The sequence below is a fragment of the Halichoerus grypus genome, chromosome 1 (assembly GCF_964656455.1).
Source record: "Halichoerus grypus chromosome 1, mHalGry1.hap1.1, whole genome shotgun sequence".
Lineage (NCBI taxonomy): Eukaryota > Metazoa > Chordata > Mammalia > Carnivora > Phocidae > Halichoerus > Halichoerus grypus.
The window spans coordinates 200388580-200403612 of NC_135712.1; the positions used below are offsets into that span (position 1 = coordinate 200388580).

General features: G+C 38.9%; 1 long non-coding RNA gene across 12 annotated transcripts in view; it reads right to left on the reverse strand.

Annotated features, from left to right (window-relative positions):
• Positions 1–15033, reverse strand: part of LOC118545459 (uncharacterized) — a 59509-nt gene that overhangs the window by 37089 nt on the left and 7387 nt on the right. For 8 of the 12 annotated variants that reach the window (XR_013450221.1, XR_013450227.1, XR_013450225.1 and 5 more), the window contains exon 4: positions 11625–11696. This is a non-coding gene — a long non-coding RNA (uncharacterized LOC118545459). The other 4 variants (XR_013450228.1, XR_013450224.1, XR_013450222.1 and 1 more) reach the window with 4 other exon arrangements.

A 15033-nucleotide genomic window follows, 5' to 3' on the forward strand; every position in this document is an offset into this window, starting at 1 on the left:
CCCTGGGATCATGACCTGAGCCGAAGGCAGACGCTTAACCGACTGAGCCACCCAGGCACCCCGATTTCCTTATTTTTTAAAGATTTATTTATTTGTGGGGCGCCTGGGTGGCTCAGTCGTTAAGCGTCTGCCTTCGGCTCAGGTCATGATCCCAGGGTCCTGCGATCGAGACCCGCATCAGGCTCCCTGCTCAGTGGGAGGCCTGCTTCTCCCTCTCCCACTTCCCCTGCTTATGTTCCCTCCCTCACTGTCTTTCTCTCTGTCAAGTAAATAAATAAAATCTTAAAAAAAAAATAAAGATCTATTTGAGAGAGAGAGAAAGAGAGAGCATGAGGGGGGGAGGGGGAGGAGCAGAGGGAGAGGGAGAAGCAGACTCCCCGCTGAGCAGGGAGCCTGATGTGGGGCTCAATCCCAGTACCCTGAAATCATGACCTGAGCTGAAGGCAGACGCTTAACCAACTGAGCCACCCAGGCGTCCCTGGGTTGTGCTATTATTGCCTAAGTGAAGGTCACAAGGGTTTCCTCCATTTTCTTTTAAAAGTTTTATAATTAAGGTTTCACATTTAGGTCTATGATTCACTTAGAGTTAATTGCTGTATGTGGTGTGAGATATGGATCCAAGCTTGTTTATTTTTTTGCATATGGAAGCCCAGTTGTTCAAGTACCACTTGTTGAAAAGTGTATCCTCTCTCCACTAAATTGCCTTTATGCCTTCGTTAAAAATAGTTGTCCATACATGTGTAGGTTTGTTTTGGGACTCTCTTCTATTCCTTTGATATATATGTTCCTAGCTTTATGTTAAAACCAAACTGTTTTGATGACTGTACCTTTATAATAACTATTGTGATTACATAGTATTAGCATTCCAACATTGTTTTTTTCTTTTTCTGAGTTGTTTTGGCTGTTCTGTTTCTTTGAATTTCCATGTGAATTTTAGAATCAGTAAGTCAACGTTTTCAAAAAAGCTTGCTGGGATTTTGATTGGTATTGCACTGAATCTATAGATAAGTTTGGGGAGAATTGACACCTTAAGAATATTGAGTCTTTTAACCATAAAGGAGGTCCATCTTTCCATTTATAAGGTTTTAATTTTTCTCAGCAGTATTTCATAGTTTTCAGTATACAGATCTTTCATATCCTTTGTAAGTTTATCCCTAAGTAGTTCCTATTATTAATGATACTGTTTTTTTAAATTTCAATATCCAATTGTTCATTGCTAGTATATAAAAATACAATTGACTTTTTTTCCTGTGGCTTCTTCTATAAAAAGATTTATTACAATATAATTCACACACAAAAATCACCCATTTAAAGAATGTAATTCAATGGACTTTAGTATATCCACAGACCATCGCAATCTGAGAACATTTATTTGTCACCCCCCAAAAGCCTCATGTCTATTACCAGTCACTCCCCATTTCTTCACTCCACCTCTGTCAGCCATAGGCAACCACTACTCTATGTTCTGTCTCTGTGGATTTGCCTATTTGCACATTTCACATGAATATGATCATATAATATGTAGTCTTTTGCGGTGGGATTCCCTCACTTAAAACAATGATTTTAAGGCTCATCTATGTTGTGGCATATTATCAGATTCATTCTTTTTTAATTCCAAATACTATTCCCATTGTATGGATATCACATATTTTGTTTATCCGTTCATCAATTAATGTACTTATTTGAGATGTTTCTAGCTTTAGTTATTATAAGTAATGCTTCTATGAATATTCATGTGCAAGTTTTGTGTAGATGCATGTTTTTAATACTCGAGTGGAATTGCTGGGTAATATATTAACTCTATGTTTAATATTTTGAGGAACTGCCCAGACTATTTTCCAAAGTGGCTTCACAATTTTACAGTCCTCCTGGCAATGTATGAGAGTTCCAATTTCTCCACATCCTTGTCAACACTTATTGTAGTCTGCCTTTTTAATTCTAGCCATCCTAGCGGATGTAAATCAGTATTTCATTATTGCATTTCCCTAATGACTAATGATGTTGAGCATTTTCTTCATATGCCTATTAGGGATTTGTATATCTTCTTTGGGGAAATGTCTACTCAGATCCTTTGCCCATTTTATTTTTAATAATTAATTAATTAATTAATTAATTAATTTTTGCACAGAAGAGATTACTCGGAAGTTTATTTAGTTTCCAGGGGCGCCTGGCTGGCTCAGTCAGTGGAGCATATCACTCTTGATCTTGTCATTGTGAGTTCAAGTCCCATGTTGGGTGTGGTGATTACTTAAAAATAAAAAAAAAATCTTTAAAAAAAGTTTATTTAGTTTCTAAAATTAATATTTGATACATTACAGTTAAAAAGTTAAAACCATGGTTCTTCCTGTGCTTTTAAATTCTGCATATAAATTTTATTATTCTCTTAGCAATTTTTTTATTGATGTATAAGCGACACACCATGTTACATGAGTTTCAGGTATGCAACACAGCGATTTGACAACTCTGTATGTTATGTTATGCTCACCACAAATGTAGCTACCATCTGTCACCATACAACTTCTTTGCACATTTTTAAAAACTAGGTTACTGATCTTTTTCTTCTTATTATTAATTTACTCTCCTAATCTGTCTTTTAATTACTATATTTAGAGAATTTATATTTAATGTAATCACTGAAATGCTGGAGCTTAAATCTGCCATTTTCTTTTTTGCTTATTCCTTCTCTTTTTCTTGCCTTTCTGTGAGTTAATTGATTTTTTTTTTAAGAATTCCATTTTGGTGGGGCACCTGGGTGGCTCAGTCGGTTAAGGTCTGTCTTCAGCTCAGGTCATGATCCCAGGGTCCTGGGATCATGTCCGGCATTGGGCTCCTTGCTCAGCGGGGAGCCCGCTTCTCCCTCTGCCTCTGCCTGCCACTCTGCCTACTTGTGCTCTTTCTGTCTCTCTGACAAATAAATAAATACAATCTTAAAAATTTTTTTTTAAAAAGCATTCGACTCTTGATCTTAGCTCACGTCTTGATCTCAGGGTTGTGAGTTCAAGCCCTGCATTAAAATATAAATAAATAAAAAAGAATTCCATTTTGATTTAACTATAGTGTTTTTGGTGTCTCTTCGTATACATTTTTTTGGTAGTTGCTCTAGATATTGCATTATACATACATTATTTATCACAGTCTACTGGTTTTAATATTTTACTAGTTCAAATGAAGTATAAAAACCTTACCTCCCTTTAAGTCATTTTACCCTCCCCTATTTATAATTGTCTTAAATGTTTCTCCCACATACACTGAGAACCACATCAGACAATGTTATATTTTTTGCTTCAACTGTCAAACATAATTTTAAAAACTTGAGAGAAGGAAGGTATTTGCCAACATTTCCACGATTGCAATTATGCTTTAATTCTTCTTGATATTCTGTTTTCATCTTTTATCATCTTCCTTATATTTTAAGAACATTCTTTAGCAATTTTTAGAGTAGGTTTAGTGGTGACAAATTCTTAGTTCTTCTAAGTTTTCTGTAGCTTCCCTTCGTTCTTGAAGGATGATTTCACTAGATGTAGAATTTGGGGTTGACAGTTCTTTTCCTTGAGTACTTGGAAAATAGGCCACTTTCTTTTGACCTCCATGGTTTCTCATGAGAAATCTGATGTCATTCAAAAAAAAAGTTCCCCTATATAAGTGTTATTTCTCTGTCAATGCTTTCAAGATTTTTTGTCTTTAGTTTTAAGAAGTTTATTTATTTTTTAAAAGATTTTATTTATTTATTTGGGGGAGAGAGAGCGCGAGTGAGCATGAGTGGGGGGAGGGGCAAAGGGAGAGGGAGAAACAGACTCCCCGCTGAGCAGGGAATCTGATTTGGGGCTCAATCCCAGGACCCCGGGATCACAACCTGAGCCGAAGGCAGATGCTTAACTGACTGAGCCACCCAGGCACCTCAGATTTAAGAAGTTTAAGTATGATGTACCTTGGGGTGATATCTTTGGATCTGACCTGTTGATGATTTGTCCAGCTTCTTGAAGCTATAGGTTTATGTATTTTGACAAATTTGGAAAATTTCAGTCATCATTTCTTTGAATACTTTTTCTGCCCCACACTCTTTCTCTTCTTTTGGGACTCTGATTTCACAAATGTTTATCTTTTGTTATAGTTCCACTGGTTCCTGAGGACCAGTTCATTTTTTTTTTTTTTTTTCAGTTTATTTTCTCTTTGTGGTTTAGATTGGGTAGCTTTGTCTTATCTTCAAGTTCCTTTCCTCTGTCTTCTCCATTCAGATGTTGAGCTCACCCACTGAACTGAACATTTCCATTTAGTTCTACTTTATATTCTATTTCTTTGCTGAGACTTTTTTTTTTTTTTTTAAGATTTTATTTGACAGAGAGAGACACAGCGAGAGAGGGAACACAAGCACGGGGTGTGGGAGAGGGAGAAGCAGGCTTCCCGTGGAGGAGGGAGCCTGGTGCAGGGCTTGATCCCAGGACCCTGTGATCATGACCTGAGCTGAAGGCAGACGCTTACCAACTGAGCCACCCAGGTGCCCCTGAGACTTTTTTTTTTTTTAAGATTTTACTTACTTATTTGAGAGAGAGAGCACAAGCAGGGGGAGTAGCAGAGGGAGAGGGAGATGCAGGCTTCCTGCCGAGCAGGGAGCCCGATGTGGGGCTCAATCCCAGGACCCTGGGATCATGACTTGAGCCGAAGGCAGCCGCTCAACTAACTGAGCCACCCAGGTGCCCCTCTTTGCTGAGACTTTTCAAATGTATTTGTTTCAAATGGGTTCATAAATGTTTGATGAAGCAGTTTTATGATGGTTGTTTTAAAATCCTTGTCAGATAATTCAGACATCTGATTCATTTTGGTGTCAGTATTTTTTAAAATTGTATTTTGTCATTCAAGTTGAAATTTTCTGGTTCTTGGTATGATGAGTGACTTTTTTTTTTTTTTTTTTAATTGTATCCTGGACAGGGGCGCCTGGGTGGCCGAGTCAGTTAAGTGTCTGACTCTTGATTTCAGCTCAGGTCATGATCTTGGGGTCCTGAGATCAAAGCGCTGCATCAGGCTCCATGCTCAGTGCAGAGTCTGCTTGTCCTTCTTCCTCCCCCTGCTTGCTCTCGTGCTCTCTCTCTCTCTCTCAAATAAATAAAATCCTTAAAAAAATAAATTGTATCCTGGACATTTAGAGACATGAGACTCTGGATCTTATATAAATCTATTTTAGCAGGTTCTTTCTGACACCATCCTAGAGAGGAATGGGGTACCCACCTCCTTTCTGCCAGATGAGGGTGAAATTCTGGACTTCCCATTTGACCTTCTTGGCATCTCAGAGGGAAGTGATACCTTGGTGCCTTGTTCCTTTGTATGGAAATTGGATATCTTGCCTCCCACTATGCCTGACACCATCTTGGTTGGGAAGGTGGGGGTGACTTGTTAGGTCCTGCAATATTGTAATAGGGGAGGCCTCATTATTGCTGGGTGTTGGTGAAAGTTCCATCTTCACACTCAGCCTCCTCTGATACTGAAGGGTAAAGGGAAGGGTACCTTTAAACAGTTGGTGGGGAGAAGTCCAGAATCCCCATGTAGCCTCCATTGATAATATAAAGGGGCCTCAATACTACCAAGCAGGGATGAAAAATCCCAAGTTCCCACTCAGTCTTCTCTGATACCACCCACATTACAGCTGGGACAGAGCGGTACTCTAGGCTCCCCATTCCCAAGGTATTGCTGACAGGATTGTAAAGAGAGACCATGGTTTTGTTCCATGTTTGGTAGGGTAGGGAAGTATTGTCTATTTCTCTCTTGGTAGGTTGCACATTTCTTGGGCCATTAGCTAGAGACAGCTTGGGGAGCATTTTTATGTATTCCTGTTGGCCTTTCTCAGTTGCCAGCTACTCTAGCACCCAGTCTGGGTATAGGAGACAAAAAGAGAAAACCCAGGTATCTCATCACTGTGTCATTTTGTGATCCCAAGGTCCCAAGCCAGTAAGATTCCAGAGTCATTTTGGTTTATGTATAATGTGCAGGGTTTTTTTGTTTGTTTATTTTTTTTAGCTGCTGTTTGTAGAGGAATAGGATGTGTGTTTAGTCCCTCTTTATCCAGAATCAGAAGTCAATGTTGTCTTTCTGTCTAGGTACAACATATATTTCCCTGTTTCTTAAAACTTTACTTTTCAAGTTTTCTTAATATAGGGTGCACTTATTTCTCATTGTTTATAACTTTTGTTGCCATTATGGATGGGATTCTCTTTTTCTTTCTTACATTTTAAAATTGGCTAATACTGTTAATTTTTGTGAAGAAAAGAGTTAATACAGTTAATACTCTTGTGAAGACAAGAGTTAATGGTTGCCTGTCTTTGGGAACCCTAGAACCCTGTTAGCCCTTGGCCAACCCCTGAGAATATGGCCTTCAGAATGCTCTTTATGTTTCTGATGACATTCTGTATGCCCAGGGCAATGGATGATGCTGTACCAGTTTATTAGGATTGTTTTGCACAAGCATCACAATTGATGATGCGCTTCATTTCGCTGTTGGGGTCCTGAGTTTCAGTTACCATGGATGTCATGTAGCCAGAACAGTTGCCTACATGCCCCCAACCTTTGATAAAAGCTTCAAACCCTTGGACCAGAGTGAACTTCTTTTGGCAGACATTTAACATTGTCCTTCCAGTTTGCGGCTAGAAAGAGTGTATCTTGTGTGGTCCCAGGAGGGGAATGACTTGGAAGCCTATGTGTGATTTCTCTGGACTTCACCCAATGTATATTTTTGTTCTGTTGCTCTTACTCTGTATCTTTTGCTGTAATAAGCCTTGGCTGCGAGTATAAACGGCTAGTCTTTTTTTTTTTAATTTATTTTTTTATAGATTTATTTATTTGACAGAGAGAGACACAGCGAGAGAGGGAACACAAGCAGGGGGAGTGGGAGAAGCAGGGGGAGTGGGAGAAGCAGGTTTCCCGCGGAGCAGGGAGACTGATGCGGGGCTCGATCCCAGGACCCTGGGATCATGACCTGAGCTGAAGGCAGACGCTTAACGACTGAACCACCCAGGCGCCCCAAACCTGCTAGTAAGTCTTGTGAATCATTTTAGTAAACCACCTAACTTGAGAATGATCATGGGACTCCTAAACCTTAAAAAATTAGGCTAATTTCATATCCAACCACATTGATAGTAAATTTTTATGAGAGCTACTAGTTTACCAGTTGATTTTCTTAAGTGTTCTAGATCACATTGTCTGCAGAAAATGTGTAATATTTTTCTCTTCCTCTTTATTTATAGGCTTTAATTAATGTTAGGCCGTCTATATGAGTCTATCAGTATACTTATGTTTCTAGTCTTTTTTTTTTAAGATTTTAAATTTATTCATTTGAGAGAGACAGAGCGAGTAAGAGCACAAGCAGGGGGTAGGGTCAGAGGGAGAGGGAGAAGCAGGCTTCACACTGAGCAGAGCACCCGACACGGGGCCTGATTCCAGGACCCTGGGAACATGACCTGAGCCAAAGGTAGATGCTTAACTGACTGAGCCATCCAGCCCCTTATGTTTCTAGTTTTTTAAAAAATATTTATTTGGGGGGGGAGGGGCAGAGGGAGAGGGAGAGAGAGAGAACCTCAAGCAGACTCCCTGCTGAGTGGGGAATCCGACACAGGGCTCGATCTCACAACCCTGAGATCATGACCTGAGCCAAAATCAAGAGGTGGATGCTTAACCAACTGAGCCACCCAGGCACCCATTATGTTTCTAGTGCTTTTGTTTTTTTTTTTAAGATTTTATTTATTTGAAAGAGAAACAGTGAGAGAGAGCATGAGAGGGGAGAAGGTCAGAGGGAGAAGCAGACCCCCCGCCGAGCCGGGAGCCCGACGCGGGACTCGATCCCGGGACTCCGTGATCATGACCCGAGCCGAAGGCAGTCACTCAACCAACTGAGCCACCCAGGTGCTCTATGTTTCTAGTTTTAATGGGAAAGTTCTCAATGTTCTACATTAACTATGATGTTTTTATACTTTTTCAGTAAACATTTTCATATTAAATTTTCTTCTGCTTCTAGTTGACTGAGAGTACTTATCAGTAATGAATGTTAAACTTCATTAATATTTTTTCATTTATTGAGATAATCATATAATTTTTTCTTCTTTAATGAAGCAGTCTGCATCTCTTTTAGGTACAGATATTTGATTATCCTTTTTTTTTTTTAAAGATTTATTTATATATTTGAGAGAGAGAGAGAAAGAGTGTGTGTGTGTTGTGTGTGTGTGAGAGAGCAGGGGGAGGGGCAGAGGGAGAGGGAGAGGGAGAGAGAGAATCTCAAGCAGACTCCTAGCTGAGTGTGGAGCCCAGTGTGGGGCTTGATCTCACAACCCTGAGATCATGACCTGAGCCGAAATCAAGAGTCGGATGCTAAACCGACTGAGCCACCCAACTGCCCCAGCCCTTTATTTCTTCTGTGGTTATTCTCGCTTTCTGATTTTTCTTGATTCAAGTTTGGGAATTTTCATTTTTCCAAGAATATCATCCATTGTCTACTTTTTATTTCGTTAAAAATTTTTTTAAATGAAATAACCAAGAACTGGTAATACTAAGCATGATTTTTCAAAAAAGATTCTTTTATATGGACATACTAAATTTAAATAATAATTGTTAATATTAATAATGTTGTGGTCATTGTCACTAAACATTAAACAAGTATCTGCTTTATCTATGCCTCCTCTTATACTCAGGCTTTCCCTCTTTGATTATGAAATATATATTGCACAGAACTCTTTGAGGTACTGCATTAAATGTGATTCTTAGACAGTTGGTTGCAGTATTTCTTTCTAACATACTCTCTCAATAAATTTGGTACCCATCTGTGCAGATATCTCTAGGCTTTGCTTTTTAGCTATCATGTCTGACCTGGTTTGGGTAGATATTTTGCCCAAATGGTAACAACAGTATTTCCCATCCAAAGTGCTCTTCCAAAACCTTGCCACTCCCCCATTAAGAGGTGGAGTTATGTTCCTTCCCCTTGAACTTGGGTGGGCCTTGTGATTGCTTCAACTAATAGAGTACAGTGGAAGTAAATGCTATGTGACTTCTAAGGCTAGGTCATAAAAGGCAAGGCAGTTTTCACTTGGCTCTTCTTAGGAGGCTCACTGTTAGAAACAGCCACTATGCTAATGAAAAAGCTAAGGCCACATGAAGAGGTCTAACAGGAAGAACTAAGGACCTTAGTCCTCAGCCCTGGCTGAGCTGCCAGCCAACAGTCTGTACCAACTTGCCAGCAACATGTGTGAGCCACCTTGGAAACTGATCTGCTAGCTCTCAGTAGAGCTGTCCCAGCTGATCGCATGTGAAACAGAGACGAACCCTCCCTGCCTGAGTCCTGATCAGATTGAAAATTTGTGAGCACAATCAATGACTATTTTTGTTTTGTTTTTATTTTTTTTAAGATATTATTTATTTGAGGAGACAGTGAGCATGAGCAGGGGTGGGGGAAGGGCAGAGGGAGAGGCAGAAGCAGACTCCCCACTGAGCAAGGAGCCTGATGCAGGGCTCAAACACAGGACCCTGGGATCATGACCTGAGCCAAAGGCAGCCCCTTAACTGACTGAGCCACCCAGGCGCCCCCACTATTTTTGTTTTAAATCACTATTTTGTTATGCAGCAATTGATAACTGATATAAAGATAAATCCAAAAAGTAGTTGAGAGTGGGAAGCATACTGCTTCTGAATTTCTGTCCATTCATTTAAAAGCTTTCTTCTCATGGCTTCCACGAGATCACACTCTCCTGTTTGTTTTCAACTTCACCTTTGTCCCTTTGCTCGCTTATCATTCTTTATGACCTGTAAATATTAATGTTCCCAAATGCTTAATCCTGGGCCCTGTCCTTTTATCTGCCCTTTTCTCTAGCTGTATTTTCTCCCTAGGAGATCTCATGCAGACTTGTATCCTGGTGACTCCAAAACCTATGTCTCTATATCTACAGCATTCCTCTAAATTCCTGTCTGGTATTTTGAACTGGTCACTTCATATCTCCATTTGAATGTTTAGCAGCATTCTCTAACTTAATATGTTCAAACCAGAATCACTTTTTTTTTTTAAGATTTTTAAAATTTATTTATTTGACAGAGAGAGACATAGTGAGAGAGAGAACACAAGCAGGGGGAGAGGGAGAGGGAGAAGCAGGTTTCTCGTGGAGCAGGGAGCCTGATGTGGGGGTTGATCCCAGGACCCTGGGATCATGACCTGAGCCGAAGGCAGACGCTTAACGACTGAGCCACCCAGGCGCCCCCAGAATCACTTTTTAAAAAGAGTTACTTATTTTGAGAGAGAGGGAGAGAAAGGGTGTGTGAGTGGGGGGGGGGGAGGGGCGAAGAAGAGGGAGAGGGAGAAAGAATCTCGAGCAGACTCCCTGCTGAGCACAGACACCATTGTGGGGCTCCATCTCACAATCCTGAGATCATGACCTGAGCTGGAATCAAGAGTTGGATGCTTAACCAACTGAGCCACACAGATGCCCCTCAAAGCAGAATTATTAATCCCACATCCCCTGACCTATTTGTCCCCCAGTCTCCATTAGTCTCCACCAATCACCCAGTTGCTGAGGTAAAAAATTTAGGATTTATCTTTGATTGCTTTTTTTCTCTCACTCCCTGCATTCAAACCATCAGCAATATTAAGACTGGTGTGTAATCTGCATCTCTCACAGTTCAGATATACAAGCACTTACATAAATATGCATATATATGGCTTTTGGCTTTACTGAAATAGACTCCAAACACATATTACTCTGGAACTTACTTTTTTCAGTTGACATCCCCCTATCAGTAAATACAGATTCAACTGTTTTTTTCCTCCCAATTTCTTAATGGATCTCTAGATAACAAACATCTGTAGTTTATATATATACACAGGACCACAATATATTTACTGGGGTATGGTGGTAATTTTCCCTTTTTCTTTTCTTTTCTTTCTTTTTTTTTTTTAACGATTTTATTTATTTGAGAGAGCATGCATGAGTTGGGGGGGGCAGAGGGAGAGGTAAAGGGTGAGAAGCAGACTCCCCAGTGAGTGCTGATCCTGACATGGGGCTCAATCCCAGGACGCTGAGATCATGACCTGAGCCAATGTTAGATAGATCCTTAACCGACTGAGCCACCCAGGCACCCCCCCCTTTTTCTTTTTTTCTGTCACTTCCTCCTTCCTTCATTTCTCCCCACTCTCAAATCAAGATAACTCAACTAAACAGCATATATCCACTCGTATCTTTCCCCATACTCATAAAATCAAACAAATATATGCATGTATATATAAGTTTAGGTGTCTTGCTTTTCCCATTCAACAAACCCCAAAACCTCATGGAAACTCCTCCAGAATATCTAGTATAGTGAAAATTCATTCTTTTAAATGACAGTATAATATTCCTTGGTATAGATATTGTAAAATGTATTCCTCCATTCCCTTATTTATGAGCATTCTCTTTATTTCCCCCAACACAAGTAAAGATACCATTAATATCTTTGTACATTTATTCTTTGTACTAGTACTTTTATTTCTATAAACTAGAATTTCAGAAATAGAATTTGCTGGTCAAAGGATACATACAAGTTTTTATTAAATAGTAAATAGATACATTTATTAATCAAGCAGAGGGTAGACAAAATAACAGTAAAACAAGTATCTGTGGACTTACCACCTAGTTTAAGAAAGAGAGATTTAGTGATTCTCTGAAGCCTCCTTGGTGCTCCCATGATTCCTTTTCCCCCTTTAGAAAAAAAAAAAATCCTGAATTTTTTTTACTTTTCCTATCATGCTTAATTCCCTGCATAATCTGTTCTTTAATTTTGACTTGTAAAACTTCATATAAATGAAAACAAAATTATATATTCTTTTATGTCCTTTTTTTTCCTGGTCATTATATTCCTGAGATTTAACTATTTTGATAGGTGGAGCTGAAAAGTTCATTCATGTTCAATGCTGTTTAATCATTCATTATATAAATGCACGGTGTTGTATGGACATTTGCCAATACTGCAACGGACATTTCTGAACATGGCCTTTGGTGTACACATGCAAGTTTCTGTAGTTTGCATATCTGAGATACATGCAATTGTTGGTTGTGGGGTATGCCCATATTCAACTTTATAAGGTAATGCTAAATTGTTTTCCAAAGCCATTACACCAATTAACATTCCCACTAACACTGCATTATGCCTGATTTTCCTGAACCATCTTTTCAAATGTTTCTTAGCTATTAATTTTTCCTCTTTTGTGGTATTTGCCAATTTAAAAAATTGGGTTGCCTTTTTCTGATTTGCATGAATTCTTTGTATATTCTAGATCAGTGGTGTCCAAAAGAAATAAAATGCAAGTCACAGAGGTAATTTAAAATGTTCTAGTAGCCACAGTTAAAAAAGTGATAAGAAACAGGAAAAATTAATTTTATTTTTTAAAGATTTATTTATTTTAGAAAGTGGGGAAGGGGCCGAGGGAGAGAGAGAATGCTGAAGCAGTCTCCCCGCTGAGTGGGGAGCCTGACGTGGGGCTCTATCCCAGGACCCTGAAGATCATCACCAGAACTGAAATCAATAGTCTGCCACTTAACTGACTAAGCTATCCAGGCATCCCTGGGCAAAATTAATTTTAATAGTTTTTTTACTTAATAAAAATCTACTTACCAAAATATTATCATTTCAAGATGTTCATACAAAAATTTTTTTTGTACTAACTCTTTGAAATCTGGAATCTATTTCATACTTACAGCACATCTTACTTTGGCCTACCTACATTTTAAGTACTCAAGAGCCACACGTGGTTAGTACCTACTGTACTGGGGTATAGCTCGAGATACTTTTGTTGTTGTTATACGTGTTGCAGACCTTTCCTTCTAGTTTATGATTTTTCCTTTCACATTCTGTCTTTTGAGGACAAAGTTTCAAGGGAGCTGAATTTTGACTTCTTTGGTTTGTACTTTGAATTTTAAGAACATTTTTTCTATCACATGGGCATGTCCCAAAGATACTGTATTATTCTATATTTTATTCTAAATCTTTTCATGTTTTGCCTTTTATATTGAAGTCTTCAATCCATCTGGAATTGACTTTTGGGTTAAATATGAAATAAGGATCCATTTTTACTTTCTCTCCAGATGGATAACCAATAAGATAACCCAGCTCTAACAGTCTGGTGTTGATGTTGTTTTTGTAAATGGTATGTTTTATTTGCTTGTGCTTTCTATTTGCTGGATTATGGAAATGCAGTTGATTTTTTTATCTGAAAAACTTGAAGAATTGTCATTAGTTCTAAGTATTATTCTGTAAATTATTTTGCGTTTTCTAAGTAGACAATCATACCACCTGTAAATAACAACTGTCCTTTTCATTCCTTACATGTTTTATTTCTTTTTAAAAAAAGATTTTATTATTTATTTGAGAGAGAGAGAGGGAGAAGGAGGAGCAGAGGGAGAGGGAGATCATCTCCAGCAGACTCTGACTCTGCACTGAGTGCAGAGCCCTATGGGGGACTGATCTCATGACCCTGAGGTCGTGACCTGAGCAAACCAAGAGTTGGAGGTTTAACCAACTGAGGCACCCAGGAGCCCCTTACATGTTTTATTTCTTTTATTGTTTTATTTTGCTGGCTAGGACTCAAATACAATGTTGAATAGAAATGATGACAGCAAACATTTTGTTTTACTTTTAATTTCAAGAGAAATGCTTTATTTCACAATTACGTATAATGTTTGCTCTAGGTCTTTATCAGGTTAAGGAAGTTTTCTTCTATTCCTGATTTGTTAAAGGTTTTTTGGTTCCTCTTTCTTTTATTTTTTTAAAATTAAGAATGGGGGCACCTTGGTGGCTCTGTTGGTTAACCATCTGCCTTTGGCTCAGGTCATGATCCCAGGGTCCTGAGATCAAGTCCCGCATCAAGGGTCCTTGCTCAGTGGGCCTGAGAAGCCTGCTTCTCCCTCTGCCTGCCGCACTCCCCCTGCTTGTGCTCTTTCTCTCTCTCAAATAAATATATAAAATCTTTTAAATAAAATTAAATTAAATTAAGAATGTTTACTGAATTTTAACAAATATTTTTGCCTGCATCTAAAAGTATTTGGATGTACCATCTTTATTAGCTTTCAATTGCGGCTGTAACAAAGTATTACAACCTTAGAAGCTTAAGACAGCACACATTTATTTTTTTTTACAGTTCTGCACACCAGAAGTCCAGTATGGGTCTAACTGAACTAAAAACAGTGTTGGCAGGCTACATCCATTCTGGAGGTCCTGGGAGAAAATCTAGTTCCTGCTCATTTGGGTTATTGGCAGAATTCAGTTCCTAGAGGTTATAGGACCACAGTCCCTGCTTTCTTGCTGCCTGTAAAATGAGCGAGGGTCATTGTCATCTTGCAGAGGCTGCCACATTTCTTGGCTCATGGCCCTTTTCCTCCATTTTCAAAGCCAGCAACAGGCAGGTTGAGTCCTTGTCCTTTTCATCTCTCTGACCAACACTTTTGCCTTCCTCTTCCATTTTTAAGGATTTGTGATTAGATTGGGACCAGATAATCCAAGATAACCTCTCCATCCCAAGGTCTGGAACTCGATCACATCAAAGTCCTTATTGTCACACAAAGAAACATAGTCACAGGTTCCAGGGATTAGGAAGCGGACATCTCTGGGGAGCTATTCTGCCTACCACACCATCATAATTTGTTAATATGTGAATTACTTTAACAAGTTTGCATAACTGAACACTAACTTTCATTCCTGAAATAAATTCAACTTGATCCTGATTTTTATCTTTTTAATGAATTGTTGGATTTGCTTTAATATTTTGTTCACGATTATTCCATCTTTGTTCAAAAATGAGAATAGCTTGTATCTTTTCCTTTCTTGTCCTATCCTTGCCTGTCTGGGTCTGTCTGTCCATCTATTCATCCATCCCTTCCTTTCTTTTTGAGAGAAAATTGACTACTGACTCATTTTTTAATGGTTTTAGGACCAGATAGGTTTTCCATTTCTCACTGAGTCAGTTTTACTAGTTTGTTTTTTGTTTTTTAAAGATTTTATTTATTTGACAGAGAGAGACACAGCGAGAGAGGGAACACAAGC